Source organism: Linepithema humile, chromosome 6, assembly GCF_040581485.1.
Source record: "Linepithema humile isolate Giens D197 chromosome 6, Lhum_UNIL_v1.0, whole genome shotgun sequence".
In the NCBI taxonomy this organism is placed as follows: domain Eukaryota; kingdom Metazoa; phylum Arthropoda; class Insecta; order Hymenoptera; family Formicidae; genus Linepithema; species Linepithema humile.
This window is the reverse complement of record NC_090133.1, coordinates 17,895,146-17,914,748: the sequence shown is the minus strand read 5'-3', so window position 1 is coordinate 17,914,748 and position 19,603 is coordinate 17,895,146. Positions and strand designations below refer to the sequence as shown.

General features: G+C 42.4%; 1 protein-coding gene and 1 long non-coding RNA gene across 8 annotated transcripts in view; one reads left to right on the top strand and one right to left on the bottom strand.

Moving 5' to 3' along the window:
- The window catches only part of Lar (tyrosine-protein phosphatase Lar), a 375,895-nt gene that overhangs the window by 302,070 nt on the left and 54,222 nt on the right, over positions 1-19,603 (top strand). The gene's annotated exons all lie outside the window — the stretch shown is intronic.
- LOC105674736 (uncharacterized) overlaps positions 1-19,603 on the bottom strand; it is a 246,038-nt gene that overhangs the window by 186,069 nt on the left and 40,366 nt on the right. The window contains exon 2 of the long non-coding RNA XR_001101177.2: positions 16,526-16,564. This is a non-coding gene — a long non-coding RNA (uncharacterized lncRNA). The remainder of the gene's footprint in view (positions 1-16,525; positions 16,565-19,603) is intronic.

Below are 19,603 nucleotides of genomic sequence, written 5' to 3'. Positions count from 1 at the left end.
AAAAATTCAAATGAGTTTCGTGGAAAACTTCGTAACTCTCTTCGCTGCGTCGCGATAGGCGACAAGCGGCAAAAGACGAACTCGAATCGTAGATGCTTAAAACCGACCGTGGAAAGGGCACAGGAGACGAGAGCTAAAACTTTGATCTTACGTTATTACGTTCCGTAGGTAGTAGGGGAGCTTTTCCGTAAGCTAATATTGCATCGAAGATCGACAACAAAGCCCGCGCGGAGATTCGCACGAAGAGAACTTCCGCCCCTCTTTCTCTCTACTTCGCTTCCTTGTTCCGCACGGAACAAATCGCGCGCGAGGAGATTTCGTAGACACGTTTCGAAAACGCACGAGCAAGCGAAAGTTTGAAATCTGCTTGCAGGGAAGTTCAGCGCAACTTCTGTTAGAGGCATTATTTGGGCGCGCGAGAAATATTCGAAATATCAAATTGTATTTCGAAAAGAATGGGAGCGGGAGCGTCTTCGACTTCGTCGTCGCGGCTGCCTTCACGAATATTGCATTCTCTTTCCGTCGCCGACAGACGGAATGCTCGATTCTCCGACGGCGGACGTTCTGAACGAAGATGGATGCGTAAAAACTCGACAAGTGGATGTAAATCGTGCAAACCGAGTTTCCGTTACCACGCTCGCTCTTCTTCCGCCGTTCTTAAAACAGCATTGATTTCGCAACTGTCTTAGGCTAGATTATAGTGCTGCAGCGAACATAATTATGGTGCGAAGAATTTTACTCTGAATCAAATTGTCATACGTTTAACTGTTTCTTCGCTCAAGTTTTTTTTTTATGCCATGAGAGAAAATAATTTTGCATCCCGTTAAAAGAACTTCGAAGAGCAATTCAGTTTCTGAAAGTTTATTCATTATTTTTTTGAACGATTAATGTTTCTAAAATTATTTTTAACATACATAATATTATTCCGAAGTACAAAACAATCGTAAGAAAACAAAATAATCTTGTTTAATAAACGTTAGGTAAAAATTAAAATGTTTAAAATGCTAAAAGCAACATATAATATTCGTGATATCATCGAAGATATCGACAGGTTTATAACCGAAATAGCAAGTCAAAACTCGCGCAAAATTTTCCACGTCTAAACATCTGACATCATCTTGGCGGTGACGGTAACGGTGACGACGTCGACGTCGACCTGATAGAAGTATTAGCTTCGTGCAGGGCCGCCTATAGTTAGTAGTATATTGTAAAATATAAGTATTTTCTGAGAGCTATATTTCGATTTTGCGCAATAATTCATTAAAATTCAGAAAATATGAAAAGTAAATAGTTTAGAAAAAAATATGTTAAAATGGACGAAAGTAATCAATCAAACTTGAAAAGAGTTCCTGTAACCATCTATAACTTTATTGTAACAATTTAAAGCCACGTAGTAAAAACTTGATTTTTTAATTATTCCCATTTCACTTAAATTTTATTTAAATTTTCGTTGATTTAAGCGATCTATTTCAAAAGCTATGTAAAAAAGTCCAGATTTAAAATATTATGAATTTTAATCAAATGTAAATTTTCTATTAAGTTATATAGTGTAGTCTCACTTTTAACAAACTTTTCAAAATGCATACTGTTTTCAAAGTGAACCACAAATATATTAAACCAATAAAGTTTTAACATTTTAATGAAAATAAGATTCTGCCAAATTTTTTTTTGTTATATTAAAATGGATTCTAGTTTCTTTTTACAGCTTCTGTAGTTGTAGCTTTAGCATTTGATTGCAGATTACAGAGATGAGAAGAAAATAACAAATAGACGCTTAAAATTTGTACGTTTTATGCGGTGAAAAACCTAAAACCGACCCTGCAAACACGCAAACCGCGAGCGAATATAGCACGACGAAATCGCTGCAGACGGGCCCGAGGGCGTCAAGAAAAGGGGGTTGCAATCTTCCCTTAGCGAACAAAGCGTCTTGGAAAATCCGCGGTAATGGAGCGACGCGGGAGTATGCCGGCGATACGTAATCCGGGTGTTTACTTAATTAAAAGTAATCCATTACTAGCGTATCGCCTTGCGCGCTCCCGCGGTGGCAAACGTCCCGTCCGCCTCCAAAGAAAACACGTGTCTGCGTGTCTGCGCGTTCACGATGTGTTTCGTCCCTCGGCGCGTAAAATTACGCGGCGTAATAATGGCGTTCGAAACGGGCGAACGCGGAATTAAATGCGACTTGAGTTGTGCATAGTTTCGACGCGTGCGCGTCTTTCGCAAACAGCTACAGTAATGAGAAATATACTTTCAACTCTCTTGTTTTTACTATAAATTGCAATTTACGCCTGGTTTATGATTTATTATTGTTACGAAAGATTATTGCAGGACTTTAATGCTTAAATCTATTATAAAGAAAAGTTAAACTTTAACTATTTCATATGCCAGACAATTTTATGTATATTTCGTAATTTGTACTTTTTAATTAATTATATTTATAAAATAATAAGAGAGCTTCTATAATATATATATATGAATAAACGCAATTTTTCTTTGTTTATAGAAAGTCTACAAAAGAGTAAATATGACGTAGAGTAAAAGCCACGTCACGTATCACGCCGAGAGCTCTCAAAATTTATGCATTATATTATAAAAACGATATACCGATATAAACCTTAGAAACAGGATCTTCTTTCCTTATTTCTCATAATTTAGCAGTAAAAGGATGAACGTTCTACACGGCATACATATTTTACTAGATGGATCATTTTTAGTTGTAATATCGATTTTCGGTGTAAGCTGAGTGTCCGATAAAAGATGCAAACTCGACAGTCTAGTCAAGAAGATGGATATCATTAAAAATAATCGAGAGGATAATAGATCTACTCGTAATAATCAGAATCTCCAACTCTCGCATAGCCCCATTACTGGCAGATCAGAGAACCATAGCGCATGAATTATTTCACGGGTTGATAAACGAGGTTAGTCGCGAGAGCACACTTAGAACTCCGACGTGCCGCTTACGTATTCCGGAAACTGCTCGTACGGACAAGTTTAGATATCCGTTGATGCGTTACCGGAGAACATAATGCTTTCTTGAGCAACTCTATCTGGCGCGTAAAACTTGAAGAAAGGACGCGAATGGCATCTCAAAGGCGAATGGGACGCACGCGTTACCTCGTTATCGTAACAGCCCGATTTTGCAGAAAGCACAGGAAAGAAGTCAAAGGGCGAGGAAGACAATAAAAATTTAATCGAAAGCGGAACAAAGGTCCGGGAACGTAATGAAGCTACTTCCGAGGTACGTCGCGTTCCGATAGACATCTCGTTGAACAATGCAAGCGCCATACGAGTACCGTATGCAATTTTCCGTCGTGCGACGCAAGGATACAAAAAATATTCGGAGTACAAGGCGCCCTGAATTCTCGCGATTTCGCGATGCTTATCCGACGTAATCCGCGGAAGTGATGATGTTGGTTAACATTTTCCGTCAACGGAAAAAGGGACAGAGAGAGAGAGAGAGAGAGAGAGAGAATCTTAGGAATAGGGAGAAAAAGAGGGAGAGTCGAGTCTCGGCGCGCACTTACCTCCCGTGAATACAGGATAAAGTGTAGAAGAGGGGCAGAAACGCGCGCGCGCGCGCTCGGTAACGGTAATTATTTTCCTTTCTCGACCGTAACTGCTCAGCCCACAGGCTAACGGCGGCGGAGGACTGCGCTTTTCACGGATTAATTAAATCGTTCGCGGAAAGCTCACCGAACAAATACTTCTCGGGTCGAAACGAGGAAAGGTAAGAGAGGATGGCACGGGGGCCACGGCGAAGCGGAGTAAACGGAGCTGGAGAAAATAGGGAGGAGGAGAGGAGAGCAAGTCCTTGAAATGCGCGTCGTCCTTTTCTATCACATCGACCGGAAAGCGAAAGATAGTGAGTTCACGATAATAAGAGACGCCGGGGCCTATAAAGCCGATTTTGTGCGCGAACAATGCGAAATCTAAATTCTCTCTCTCTCTCTCTCTCTCTCTCTCTCTCTCTCTCTCTCTCTCTCTCTCTCTCCCTTTCTCTTTTTTGCTCTCTTTCCATTCCCGTATTCTACGATATATATACTAGCGAGGGCAAAATCGTAAATTTATATTTTTCTTTAACTTTTCTCATATCCCACGCATTTGCTAGCGGCTATGTCGTCGATATCATCCTCCTCCACTGTGCTCTCCGCTCGCATGTTCCAAAGTGCGCTGCGCGAAGCAGCACAAGTACATTATCGGGCGCGGTAAAGGTTCGCGAAGTTTATTGCGAAACTTGTACTTAACCGTAGATTCCGCGATAGGCCACGACTTCGCCCTACCGTATGGCCCTTCGGCGATACGAGCGCGATAACCGTTCGCAAAAAAAATTTCCTTCAGCTTTCCTAACGTACAAATTTTCCCGCTCACGACAAAGAAACGAGTGCTACACGAATAGCCTTTAAATATTCCCGATAAAATAATATTATTTTCGGCAAAATGGACTATTCACACGATAAGCAGTAATATACGTAGAGTCTCAGAGAAACTTGAAACGTTTAGAAAGTCTATACTGCGTGGTTGAAATAACTTTATCGACCATATTCCACGCTATTGCTGAGAAATAAGTACTTTTTACAAAAATAATAATGAAAAGTATGATTATGTACATATAATCAGAATGACACGGAATATGATAAATGAGTGAGAAACCGCCTGGATCGCATTATGCATCACTGTACGCCGACGGGACGAACTAACGTAAACGGCGGCTCGATGCAATTAAGCCGCGTCCGTCAAGGAAACTGTCCCCCGCCGGATGCACTTGTGTTTTCCCACCAAATATATTTTTACCTGACACGCATTAGCTAATTGGGTGAGGATGATCGCTCGACGGTCGACCGGAAGCCAGTAGACGCCCGGTTTGCCGGCGCGCCAGGCAGAAGGGGGTGAAATCCGGCGAACCGTTTCAGGACATATCACGGCCCGAATTACGTTAACGACCGCGAAACACCTAACTCTGGCTGTAGCCCGACCCGCTGGCAGGTAATCGAGGATCCTTTGGATAACGATCACAATGAGGAGGCAACCTTCCAACCCCGGGGTAAAGCCGACATATGTGCGCGCCGAACGAACGATGGGGGCGGAAAGGAGAGGAGAGGAGAGGGGCACGTACGGGAAATGACTATGCGCGTCCTGAGAAATCGCTAATGGAGATTGTACCGCTATCCAGTAACTTGTCCGAAATCCCCTGGGATGTAACTGCCTTCAAGATTCCACCTTGCTTGGAAAATGGCACGGATAACACCTGCGGCTGGGTAATTGGAAAGCGTGCGTACAAGTGTTGCGAAAATTTTCGCGTTCGATCCGCGAAGTGAAGAATATTTTTTTGATAATTACACGTGTTTTCAATTCAACAGTTTTCGGCGAAATATTTTCTCGTATAACGAAAACCTAAAAATTTAAGCCTAAAATACAGAAACGTGTCGAAGGCGTAAAACCTACGTTCGATTGAAAAGTCGCCTTAAAACATTATGAAAATACTTATATTTGAAATGTATTTTAATGTGTATTTTTATACTCATTGAATATATTTTCATAATTTTCCAATTATTTCACCGCAAATTTTAAGCTAAAATGTGTTTTAATATATTCCGACTAAATAACTATATAAAAAGGGAAAAAGCAAGTAGCGCGTTACGTAAGTGACGGGCCGCGAGTGCATAAAAAGATACTTTGCCACATGTGATACCATTTTGAGGGCTACAAATGTGTCTAGCTGCTACAAACGCGCATGCTTAAAGACCTATCTGAGTAGATGAGCGTAATGGCCGCGGTGAGTTTCCGGCTTTTTGCCGGCGTTTCGCGCGGCAAGTATCCGCAAATAAAACGGTGCACCGCGCTCTACGACGCTTTAACGCGCGCATCGAATGCATCGCGAATGCGCCTTCAAAGCCCGGGAGGTATCCCGTGCATTTACATCCCTTACGCGGCAACATCTTCCCACACTGCAACCCGCAGACACGCCCTCGAGAGCGCCCCGGCACCCGCCGATAGCGCCGCGCGCGCGTTGTATCGGGATGAAGACTATGCATTCCCTGCTTCCCCGGCCACCCACCCACCCACCCCGCCTGCTCCGCACCATAAACGTCGACGCCGCGTCCTGGCGGGATATAGCAAACTCTTCAAGTGGGATCTCTTAGATGGAACCTTGCCTAATGCACTTCCTGCATCATCGCGCTCTACCGCGAGTTACAAGATTCAAAACCCTGAGGAGCTCATACTCTACTCAGGGGCAATAAGGTCGAGTACCTTTGACGGGATGTCTATTCAGACAACACGTTCCCAACATGTGCGAGGCTTTAAAACAGTCGAAATTGGCAGAGCCAGATGCTTCATATTAAGATTGATGTTTGTCTTATAATTTAACATGTTTGTCTACAATGTGTTTGCGCTTTTATACTTTTAATAGATATTTTCTCTATTTTTAATGGAGCTTTGTGCGATCTAATTTTTCTTCTAATTTTCGCTCTTAAACAAATAATTACTAATGAATCCTTATGTGAGAAATTATTAATTACATAGCGGAAAAAATACAGTGCTTTTGTCATATATTGATTTTGTATGGGCTCATATTGATTTTATTATGGGCTTCTGTTTTCATATACTGCACTAAAAAAATATTGCATAATGATTACAATATTTACAAAACGCAAGTAAATATTGGTTCAGATTTATTCTCTTTTTGAACAAAGCCCTCACATACTTTGTTTTATCTACAATCGAGGAAAAAGAGGTAAAGCGAACAACGTTTGACTCTTTGACAGTTAATATTTAGCAGGAGTCACAGTTCGGATAAAAAACTAGATATCTGTCAAGCGAACATTAATATATCGGAAAATATGTTTTTCCTTTTCACAAGAAGAACAAAATATTGAATAAATTAGTTATGCGCATTTTAAAGATGACAAAAGTGATCTCGGAGATGGAAATAAAATTACAAATAAAAATTGATAATTTACGAATTCGATAATCAATATTCGGTGGGAAACTGATTCAACTTCCACCAGGCGCAGGTTAAAGCTAACATAACTCTTTTACAGAGAACATAGTACTGAATAAACTATCAAATACGTGCATTGTTCAATTGACGAAAGTAATTCCGCGGATGTAAATACAATTCGACACACGAAACTTGTCATTTACTTTGTCAGTTTTCGAGAAGGCCTCTGATTCTATTCTGGTGGTTGAAGAGCAAATCTATTCATCTTCGGGCGCGGTTCCACATCATAAGAGTGGACAGAAGATTTTAGGTCGACTTCTCGCCGGAGTTTCGGTTCCCCTAATATCGACTGTATCCCCTTCTTCGGTCGACCCATCGGCCGGTCTCGAATACGTATCATCCTTTTCCACCTCGACTGCAGTGAAGTTTCTCTTTATATTTGCTCACCGAGAGATCTCTCTCTCTCTCTCTCACTTTTCCTCGAGATAGAAAGAGAGAGAGAAAGCGCGTGGAAAAGAGAGTTCGACCACTCGTATTCTCTTTTTACTCGTCTGCCGTTCTCCTTTTACCTCCCTAGACGAGAGCTGCTCACCGATCGATTGGCGTCCCTTTCCCGTGTGGTACAAAAACACAGGCGAATAATATCGCGCACGGCCAATACTCGAGTCCTCTCTCGCAAGAGAGAGTCACGAGAGAGATAGCGAGATAGAGGGAGAGAGAGAGAGTAGAGTGGAGAGGAGAAGAGAGGACAACCTTTGAGGCAAATTTGCGAGTGAGGCTACCGACGGAAATCCGAAGCCGTTTCTCGTTGGAGTATAACGAAAATCTACAGTTTCTTGTGCCGACGCTTCTTCACATCCCTCTCTACGTCTCCCCAACCCTCTGCCCTCGAGGGGCTGATGGATGGATAAAACGCGAGGCGCTTCTTTGAATGGAATCTTGATGCGGGACTTTTGCTGCTTCAAAAAGATTCGTTCGACGTAATGGCGCGTGTCTTAAGATTCAACCTGCGCTTCGGCGAAAGTATCTCAAAAACGAGTGTAGCAATATTTCCCGTATAACGCCGCGCGCGTTTTCTCTTACGAACGCCCCCCCCCCCCCCCCACGAATTGACAGCGGAAGCTTTTAGCGCGCCTTCGATCAGCGTTGTTCCGTCAGATACAAATTAATATCGCGGACAAACAGCGCGGACGAACGTCTGCTTGATTTCGACGTATTCAATTTTGAGAACAATGCAAAGTGAATATTTGCCGATTAGATTAATAATGAGCTTTTGTGGATTGAACTGAAGAGAGTGTTTATAATCGCTTGAATAATTCGCGAAACGGATTTACGCGATTTGCCGTTCGTATATAACTGTATGTTTACGGAGTTGGAGTATTAATATATTACCGAGATAAAGCATTCACTCGGCGTAGCGTCTTCGCGATACGATAAGCCGCACCTCCGAGACCCTGCATTGTTATTGTTATCTGGCCTGTTGGTCGAATCAAGATCCGCGGCAGAATCATCGGCGCTATCTCGGGTTGCTCCCGAGATAATATCCCGCGGGTCCGGAACGTAACCCTTCCGGGAAGAGTCGAGGGTCGGGGGCGAGAGAGAGAGAGAGAGAGTAGCGACAATAATGGTGATTAACGATCGGCGCGCATTCCGCATGCGGCTGCGTCGCTAGTTGCAGGAGTCCTAAAATACGTTTGCTGTCGATGACTCGACCGATTCCGCATTACGTCGCAATTGCGTCTTGGTGTTCCACAGCTCGCGTCCGCGTTTGTCTAACTACGTCACGACGCGCCATAGACCTCGTCCGTATTTCCGTCTCTCTGTCGGTGTACGTGTGTATGTGTATAATCGTGTATGCACGCCCGTGGCGTGTACGTAGCGTATACGTGCCGCCACGCCGGGACTACGTATCGATGCTCGTGCGAGCGCACCGGCGGCAGCGGCAGCGGCTGGCTAGGTGGTTCGGGGTCTTGGATCGATCGGCCATTCGTATGGTAATGTAAGCAACTACCGGACCGAACTGCTTGCCGGAGCCGAAGACCCTGTCGGCCAACCAGTGTCGGTACGATGTCGAAGAGAAAAGGGAGAGGCATACCCGAATCTACCGCGCGCTCTCTCGTTCGCCGGTGAGAAGAGAGAGAGGGAGAGAGAGCGCAAGCGAGCGGGAGGCATCACTGTGCTTCGACAATATCCACGCCTCGTCTGCTGCCGCTGACAGGGATGCCGACGTGGAGTCAGGAAACCGAACGATATGATCTATAGCGTTGGGTCCGGCGTTAGCGATGATTTAAGCGCATAATGGATAAATCGGATGAGGCGAGTGCGTGAGTGCCTCCGCTCGGGCGAGCGCGTGGTGCCCGAAACCGAAACAGACGGCTATCAGTTAATCAGCGCTTCCTGTTACGGCTTACGACGATTTGATGGATCGCGGTGGCGCGGGGTTACGCGAGAGTGTTTGCGACCTTGATTCGGCCGACAGAAACATTAATAATCCGGGGACGGTCGAAAGGAAATCGCAGGAGGATTCGTAGGCATAATGAGGGGGAGAATGGCTGCTTCATCTTGATAATGTATAACTTCTTTAATTGACGAATCAGTCATGCTCTGGGGAATTGTTATCCGAACTTTCTGATTCTTTTGAAAAGAGAGATATTTACGAGCTGAAAAAGCTATCTAGATAACAGTCATTAAATATATTCATACGATCAATAATAAGTTGCTCATAAAAATCAACATAACAATAGATAATCGTTAATTGTTTCCTTAATGGCTATAGAAATTATTGTGTGCCACATAATGAAAAATCAATATATTTGCTCATGGTGTAAAATAAACACAATTATTGTTTGGGAAATGTCTCATCACGTTTAAAATTAAAAACAGACTAATGACGATAGTAAAATGAAGACATTTCGAAGCTGCCGGATGATAATGTGAGGCAGGTGGATCCAAAAAGCTAACTTTCGAGTTTCGACGTCATCGAATTGCCCTGCATTGACGATATCGAGTCGCGTGTATCGTAACGCGAGATTCGTTTACGGCGCCGGAGTCAAAGTTGGAACGATCGCCGGTATCTGGGAACTGCCGAAGCGTGTGCGTTATAGCCCGGTGGCGGACAAGACATTACGAGTTGCCCGGATGACGGCGCACATTGGCTAGTTTGGACCGAGCAATATCTTCGACGGTGTGGCCACGGAAGGAGACCATTGGATGCCAGGCAGCCGTGGGAGCCAGCAAGCGCCAGAACGAAGTTATCGCGGCAAAGTGCACGGTAACTGCGTTACCGTTCACAAAGCGTCCCGCGCGCACTATGCCGCATTCTCCGTCCTGCATGCCACGCTTTCGCAGACAACCCACTTACCGAGATACCGTGGGGGGGGGGGAGGGGGGGAAACGATAGCCAGGATTGTTCTCGCGGCTACGCCAGAAAGTGTGGTCCGACGATTGATTGAATGCCCGACGATTGCGCGACGGGAACCTTCTTTCGCCAGATAGCGTTCGCGCACGGACAACATTTGCACACTCCAGTTACGGTACAAAGAAAGGAACCTGTTTGTCCTCCCTCCTGCGGTTCCCCTTCCCGCAGCGCGTTACTATCCACTGGTAGAAATGAAACGCAAATAAGGAAAAGAAGATGATGTTCTTCTGACGAGCGCGGCGGGATGAGATAAGAATCTCGATTCGCCGCGGTGCAGCGTAAACGCGCGCGCGCGCGACGGATTTTCAAATGTTTGGAATTCATTAAGACATTTATGATTCCGGAAGTACGCGCGCCCGAGCGATGTTTTAACGTTAACGACGCCGCGCAGGCGGCGGACGACGGCGTGGAATTACGCGAATCCGCTCTCTCCGCTCACCGGATGCCATGAATCGCTGTTATTTTCGAGATACACGCCGCGAACACTCCACGACGAATGGGTCAAGATTACGAAATTTCGTAATTAAACGTAGCGCGAGGATAGGTGGATGAAGTCTTCGCGAAAGCGGACGTTATTTCGGCGTTAAGTACCCGAAACTTTGTCACTTAAGAACTTTCGACTGTTATCAAGATCAGCCGCGGTTACTGGTTCGCATATACATCCGGTAAGAACTGTCACTCTTAATTACTGCTCGAAAAAATTTATATGGAAACGACATTTTAAAACGAGGTGAAATATAGTAACACTTTTCACGTTTTATCGATAAAAGCATTTACTTTTAACATGACGATCAATAATCATTGATTAAAAAAGATTTTGTCGCATATCAAGAGAATATTTTTCTAAAAACAGAATTTGTTGTCTTTAGAAGTACATTTTAATAACCACAAATTATTTATGGTAGTAAAACTTTAAAATGCTGCACACAAATATTTACGTGAATCATAAAAATACGAGTACGAGAACGAAAATTGTTCTACTACGAGCATTAATTATTTTTACATTAGTTGCGCTTGTTTTTATATATATATTCCATAAACAAATGTTGCAATGAAACTTTTTTTAATTTTTTTTATGTTATTCCAAGTTATTAAGTTTGAATTGAATTTTACGTCGGATATTTCTCCGCAATATTTCGTTCAACAGCTTGAATCTTAAGAGCGCGACCAAGATAGATAGTCGAGAAACACGGCGCGAACAAACACTGATTTTCGCGGCGGACGAGGCCGGGATTTCTATTCCGCTGGATATTATCACCTCCGAGACCATCGGATGTGCTCCGTGCCTTTGCGGCGAGCCGTTGAGGCGTGCGCGTCATTCCTCAACGAAGCGGAGAGTCGACAGACTTGCACGAGCAATCTCTACCAATCTTGGGTACGAAATCTGATTACGCGCCACTTCGCCCGCTTGTAAACTGGATACGTAAAATTAATTATCAGGAGGGGGACGGGATGCGGTGTACGTAGGTAGAAGGAGGGGGGGGGGGGGAGAATACAGACGACGACAACGACGACAACGACGACGACGATGACGATAGCGAAGATAGTGGTGAAACTGAGATAGGGAGGAATGGGCGCACCCCCTCGCGATGAAAACCGTTTCCGGGAATGAGGGGTACCGCCAAGCACCGGGTGGAGAAAGGAGACGCGGGGGAATGGAAATTATACCGAATAGGGATGCTGGATGGCTGGCTGGTTGTAATGTCTTACTACGTCGGCGCGTCAGCCGCGCGGCAAGTCCCAGATCTCGGCGACGCTTTTAGACTAATGACGCAAACACGCGGAACAGGCAGTACGCGATCCGCAAAATTGCCGATTCGCTGGTGGAGCAGTAAACCGTAAGGAGCGTCTGTTTCCCGGAGGCTCGTTGAATTTACGACAGTCGATTTACCATTCGGCGTTTTCTCACTCGCGAGAGTTATCACCGGCGGCGCTATTACGAACCGAACGTGAAGCGGCGCGTGTTCGGAAGGAATTAACATTTTCGCCCGAATATTGCGATTGTCATTTGTCATCTCGCTGCATCACCTTGTATCCCGTAATAGCGCTACAGAAGCGATAGCGCATTTTTTACAGCATCCGAAAGTCGTTTTCGTAGGTCACGCTGCTTAGGCTACCGGATGGCAGCTTTATCGCAGCTCGAATATTTCCTTTCAGCTTAACTTTCCGGTTCGCAAAAAGTGATTCTTGCGTCGCTTTACCGTGCTGCAACAGCAGGCGATTGCCGATAATCCGTCTGTAAATCTAGTTTCAATCGAACGTAGTGAACTCGATGTGAATCGTGCTTTTCATTAAAAGAAGGTATTTACAGAAGTCACCATCGCGGTGTTTCAGTGAAAACATATATGACATACATATCGTGACGAGCTTATGTTTACTGCGTAAATGAACATCTGGAATTCAATTTGCAGTAAGCAGTTTTAATAAACGTCGCTCGCACGTTTTACCACACTCTACATCTTTTTTCTCTCATGTTTTTGTATTTGTATAATAATTAGTTTATTCTATATTTAAATAAGCTATGCATGATTTTCGCGGAAAAAGTATATAAAGAGTTAAATAACTCCACGGGATAAAAAAAGAACTCTCACGTAATCGATTTAATTAACTCCATAAATTACTAAAATTTTAGATATCTAATTCATCCAATTAATATAGATAATTGAAATAGTAATAATATTAATAATTCAATAATAATAGTTATTATTAGTATTATTATATCGGATTGTTTGTTGCTTACGTTCGAAATATATACACGGCCAATAAAAGAGGCGAATTTGATTTAGAAGGCAAATTACTTTTCGGTTGCCCTGATACTAATCCGCTAACGTTCATAGTCATGCTTAAAAAGTTTAACTTTAAAACACGACGTTATCTGTTATGTCGAGTAGTAAACACCGCTTATGGGCGGCCGCTATTGGAACCGATATAATACCCAAAGCCGTCTCGCTCTCTTTCTCTCTCTCTCTCTCTATCTCTCCGTTCCTCCGCTTTCCAGGGCGCGCAATCTAAAATTCGTTCGTGGCACAATTTCAACATCGAACCGCGATCGATATTAAAGTCCATTAAACTGGTAACCCGCGCGCTAACGGTTTCCAACCAACGCCGTGCGTCTGACCCGTGCGGGGTTGTTCCACTGCGCCACCACTCAGCCGATGGTATTAAGTAGTAATCTCCAAGCACGATCGGCCCGCGTAGTGAAAACGCGTGGAAAAAATCGCCCTGAAGAGGCGCCGCTCGCTCTATCAAAACCGCAATGAAAACGCGAATATATTAAGCTTCTGATATCTTTTTTTCGCAAATACTCGCGTAATGGCTATTTAATTTCAGCAATCGTGGAAAAACGGTATTGAAACGTATTCTGGCATACATTTTCGTCAAAAATCGAGGAAACGTCACGTTAACGCCCGCCAGATACTCGGTCGAATGACTCGAGCGCAAGGAAGATGAAGAATTGAAAGAGAAAAAGAGAGAAGTAAAAGGACCTTTCCGCGATAATTCCGCCTGCGGCATGCTGCGATAGATTTTTACGAGGTCGGAGGTTATAACTCACCTCGTTTGCGGGCGACTCTTTGAATCCATTATACTCCCGGCGGCTGTAATAAATTTGGAAATTCTGTTAAATCCGCTTCGTGCGCTAACGTTTTCCAATCTCGACGTCTGACCGCGGCGAGCGAACGAACAGCAGCGGGCTGTTTTACGGAACTGTCGGGGCCGAGCGGCGGCATTAAGTGGTAATCTCCAGGTATGAGCGGGGCGGCGAAAGGGAACTGCAAAAAGCGAATTAAAAGAGCGCGGTCGGCGGCACCCGCGCGACCGCCACACCATCGCCACCGGTTCCGCCAATCACTTTAAAAGGATCGGCTATTTCGCGCGAGCCGCGGCGTAACGATCGTTACGCCTGTTAAAGCAATATCGAGAGGGCGATTCGCTTTTACCTCTCGCCGGACATCGGCCGAACACGCTCAGACGATCGCGATGAATAATTGGGAACTTTTCCGTCGGCTGAGCTGGGCTCTTATTAATCGGCTTTCCGATATAAAGAGAAACGCGGAACTGCGCGATGTTTCCGAAAAAGGATGGCGAGAGAAAGAGAGAAGGAGGGAGAAAAAGAAGAAGAAAAAAAGGAGGAAATCCAATTACAGCGCCAGTATAATTATAAATTCCCAACTCGTACCGCGGAATTATTCGTTCGAGGGACACGGCCGGCAGGGTGAATGAGCAAGAGGGGAAGAAAAAAGAAAGAAAACGGCAGTTTCGTTGAAAAATTAACCACTCCACCTCTCCCTCGTATCGCCGTTGCCATCGTTCTTACCGAAAAAACAAATAATTCGACTAACTGCAGTCCGCATCCATCGCGTCCGAGGGCGCGTGTCGCTCTTTTCACGGTCCTCCGGCTGCGCTGCCCCTTTTTTTGTTCATCTTTTTTTCCCGCTCTTCGCCTCTCGATGCCCGCTCTCGCCGTTTTTTGCGGTCCACACAAAAGCTTTCGAAAAATATGTCAGTTCGAACAAAACCCAATCCGACGCGCGGAAAAGCATCCTCCCCTCGTATTCTGAACGTGCGAACGATGTGCGAGGGAAGAAGAACTATAGGCGAACTCTCGAAGATTCGAGAGGACAAAAAGAGGAGAGACAAGGTCGGCTGGATCCGGCGAAATATCTATGTTGGAGGACGAATGTCCGAACGCAGAAAGTACAAATAAACAACAGTTTTCCCCTCGTAACCGACCTACAAGCACCATCACAAGCATTCCCTGACTAGATGCCACTTGTTCGCCTTCTCTCATGGTGAGCTATCCCCCTCTCTGCCCCCTCACTCGTCACGATTGGTTGCCCGTGAGCTAACGACTTATATGTCGGTTGTGCCTTTCTTCTCCTACTATCCCGTTTTTCCCCTTTTCATCTCTTACATCGCGTTTTCTTCTCGTGCTTTCCCCTTTGCATTCTTCTCTATTTTTCCCTTTCAGAACAGGTCGTGCCCTCGAGCTCCTTTTACCGGCTCGTTAAGGATACGCGCCTTCACGAAATAGTCGGGATTGTATCGAATCGTGGGGCGGCGAAATTGCCAACCCCCGGGAATACGGATGCTCGAACGACAGATACAGGCAACAGCCCGCCCCCCTGCATCCCGTCTCTCTCTAACTCTTTGTCGCATTATAAAATTGTAACGGACGACTTCATTTATTTTTCCGTGAATACTCTTGGACATTGGCATAGTATGAATTCCGTCAAAAAAAGAAAAACATGAAACGAAATTTGTCTCCAATAGAAAAAACAACAAAAGTCAACGCGCGCATTTTACTTGTGAAAATCACGGATTCACGAATTTGTCATGCCGCAGTGCACGAAATGAAAACGCAAGATAAAACGCACTATGTGCCGCAATTCAGTTACAAATTCAACGATATAGCTAGAGATAGTTCAAATAATAAAGAGCTACAAGAAAAAATGGAATTGGAAAAAAAGACATAATGCATATCGATATTTTTTACTGACTATGCAAAAGAGTTCATTTTGCAAAGCGTGTCATATTTAAAAAGATTTATTATTTATTAAATCTTATCTTGTAATCTTACCTTACCTTTTACGATACTTTGATGAAATGTACGCCGCAAAAAAAAGAATCAATTGTATCATTGCTGTGTAAGCAATTGTATCAATTGTATCAGTGCTTTTGCGAAGCAAAAGCGAATTGCACATCGAAAACCGTACTTTGACAATTTCCTCTTTTGCAAAAACGTTGAACGATTAAACTTATTAGTAAGGAAATTTATTATTATTAACAGAAACATATATTCAAAATTGAAATAATATCGAACCGTATTCTAAAAGTTTACATATATTTTTAGGATTTTTATCTCTAAATTCAATTTTTTATAATCTACATCTTCATAAAGTTTTCTTCTTTACACACATATATATGTAGAAATATATTATATAACTTAAATATTTTCAAAATTTTACTTTTATGATTTAAAAGTGATAAATCGTATATGTAATCTGTATAAAATCATATATATTTTTTATTATTTATTTATAAAAACGAGGATATAATTGTCAAACTACGTTTTTTAACAATTATATAATAAATATTGATAAATGAACAACAGATGATATGAGCAGTTTACATAATTATGCGAATTAATGAATCAATTCACTCACCGATCGTTGTATCCTAGCGAAGTACGCCTTTAACTGTACCTAGAACAATTAATATATATTTAATCATTATAAAATATATCATACATTTGAGATGTGATGATTATTATGTATAATTTAATTATTTCCAATTTGTGTAAATAATAATTTAAAACGTTAAATTCAGAAATATTATGTCCAATAGATAATCTATAAATATTTTAATAAATATTATAATAAATATTTTCAAATATCTTAATAAATATTTAATGAGTACATAATTGTAATTATACATATAGATATATTATCAAAATTATGTACATATCAAATATTGAACAAGTAATTTAGCAAATAAATAAATAATTACCACCTAGGATATTGGAGTGTGCTCTACTTGCTGCAGAATCCGCCTCTGTTTTATTGAAGAATCAATAAATATCGAAAATAAACGCCTAATTACGCGCACTACTGAACAACGCTCAATTCGCGAATCGCATTTACGCAAAAACCGGATTTACATTGCGAATACTGTTTGCTACACCGCGATACACAAAATGCGTAATAAAATATTTTGCGCCACAGCCGTACACGTACCGATAGATCCTACTCATTCGACGGACTATCCGATATTGTACGTGTATTCCGGACGAATGAGATGAGCGACATACCTTGACGGTCACGAAAAGGTCGTCAATTACGAGCGCGCACAATACAGTCACACATGTGCGAAAACACAGCGATGTTTTGCCCGATATGCTTTTCACGAACTAAATTTTCAACATGTTACGTCAAATGAAAAATACCACGTTTTGATTCTCTTGAGCGAAGGGATTATTTTCGTTGTGCCATCAAGTCCCATACTCACTGAGACTGTAACTAGTTTCATTCTTTCTTCGTGTAAACAACGCTAAACAATCGACAAAATGTCATTAATCGCGAACAAAATAATACGTTCCGGCTGTTATTTTAACAGGACTCTCTACAAAAATTTGCATCTGTTATGTACTTTTAACGGGTAAAATGCGCGATTAATCGCGGAGAGCGTTCATGCTCTGCGTTCCGAACCGATGCGTAATAGAAACTGTAATGACGGCATATGCAGCATCAAATATATTGATATGAAATTGAACATCGACGTTACGTGCGATTAACTAAGTCCGGGTTTCCGATATTCATTTATTATTCAATGAAGCTGATGTGGAAAAATTTAACAAAAGGCGGAATCTGCAGCGAGTGGAACTGAAATGTCCTAATTAATAAGTACAATTATTTAATTATGTACATAATTATACTAATATTTACAATTAACAATTGCAATTACAATCAAACTTCTTGTATCTTTTTTCCAATTTTCCATTTTTTTTGTTTCTCTTCTTGCGAGATACCATGCAATGCTACTGATTCATTATCAGATAGAATTTATGCTATCAATCGCTTAATATCAAAATTTATTGCATGTCTCTTTTTTATTTCACTCTTTTTTTACTCTAACATTGTCATGTGATTTGATAAACGTGAAATAGGAATAGTGCAAAAGAGACAAGACATGAAAAAGAAAAGGAAAAATCAGAAGAACAAAATAAAAGTTTAATTGTATTTTATATTGAAACTCCCAGCAATCGGCCGTTTTGAACAATCTCCGCGAGTTATCGAATACAAAATATTTACTCAAATTTTATTGCGAAATCCATAGCTAATCGAATCTTATCGATGTCGTTCTTTTTTTAAACCTTGAAACTCCGTAAAAAATGTCGCAATCACTTAAGCCGCCACAATGACGCACATCGGATACACATGACATTTGTCCATATCGAAAAGCATCTTTTCGATATGGACAAGAGAGCAGTCTTTCTTTCTCTGTATACTGGACGCGGTGAATAAACCGCGTGAGAAAGCAACGGCAACACGATTTTCATGAATAATAAAAAGGGCAAAGTGCTCGAGAGCTCAGGATCGCTACGTTGATCCATCTATCGCTTTCCGAAGAGAGGACGCAATGTTTTTTCATTCCCCTGAAAAATATGCTGGCCTCGGGCCTTCGTCTTCCAGCTTGTCGTTCGAACGCTCTTCTTTCTTCCCCATCACAAGTAGAAGCGGCTTTTCGATACCTCTATTTCCTCCGTGAGATTGGCAACAACATGATGGGGGACTGAGATTGGTATAATTCCAGCGAGTTCAGATTTCGTTGCAATATACATTCATTTTGATCGTAATAATAAAAGCGCGACAATCGATATAGCATTGCTTCTTGTCTGTTTATTGAGTTCGTTAAAATATTATTATATAAATTTATATTTTTTGAAAGCAAATTTGAAAAATATAAATTAAAATTATTTCCTTTTCGCTTTTATGCGAGCAGTCTCTCCTTTTTCGCACGAAAAATGATTCACATGCGCGGAATCATCTCAACAGAGAAGATCGGCAATAGCGAACCTCAGCGAAAGCAACTCGAAGGGCATTTACTTCCTCCATCTTTCGACTTGGACTCGCTAATAGTTTTCCGATCGATCTCGCCGGTCCGAAAATGAAGGGGTCATTAAAGAGCTTCCGAACTATTTTCCCAAGCTCGCAGCTTCTGCGCCGCGTCCGTTGCAAGTTCCACCGAAAGCTACCGGCCGCAAGATCGTCTTATGAGCGATCGCGAAACCGCTAACGAACAGGCTTTATTAAACCGCCAGCTTAATGAGCCCCGTTCGGCAAAACTACTTCTCCAGCTCGGAAAAATTTATTTGGCCTGAACAAGATGCACGTCTTTCATCATATTTTCACCTAACTTTTATACCGTATTTTGATCGACCTAAGCGATTGTTCGCCATTATTTTTAATGAGTTTAATAAATTTCCAAGAGATTTCTACACTTCTCATGCAGGTTTAAATATTGTATATTTGATAATAAGCGAGAATTGTTTAATTTTCGAGCTTAAGATTTGATTAAGCGACCGAGTTTTCTCACATGTACTCCCGAAATTACATTCTTAACGCAAGAATTGGCAACACGAGTGTTTTGCAACGGACCCTCCTTTCTTTTATGTGTTTTACCAGGCCGTCTTTTTCCCGACTTTCTTGTATATGCCCAGGTTTCCCTATCCTCTCTCATTCGCT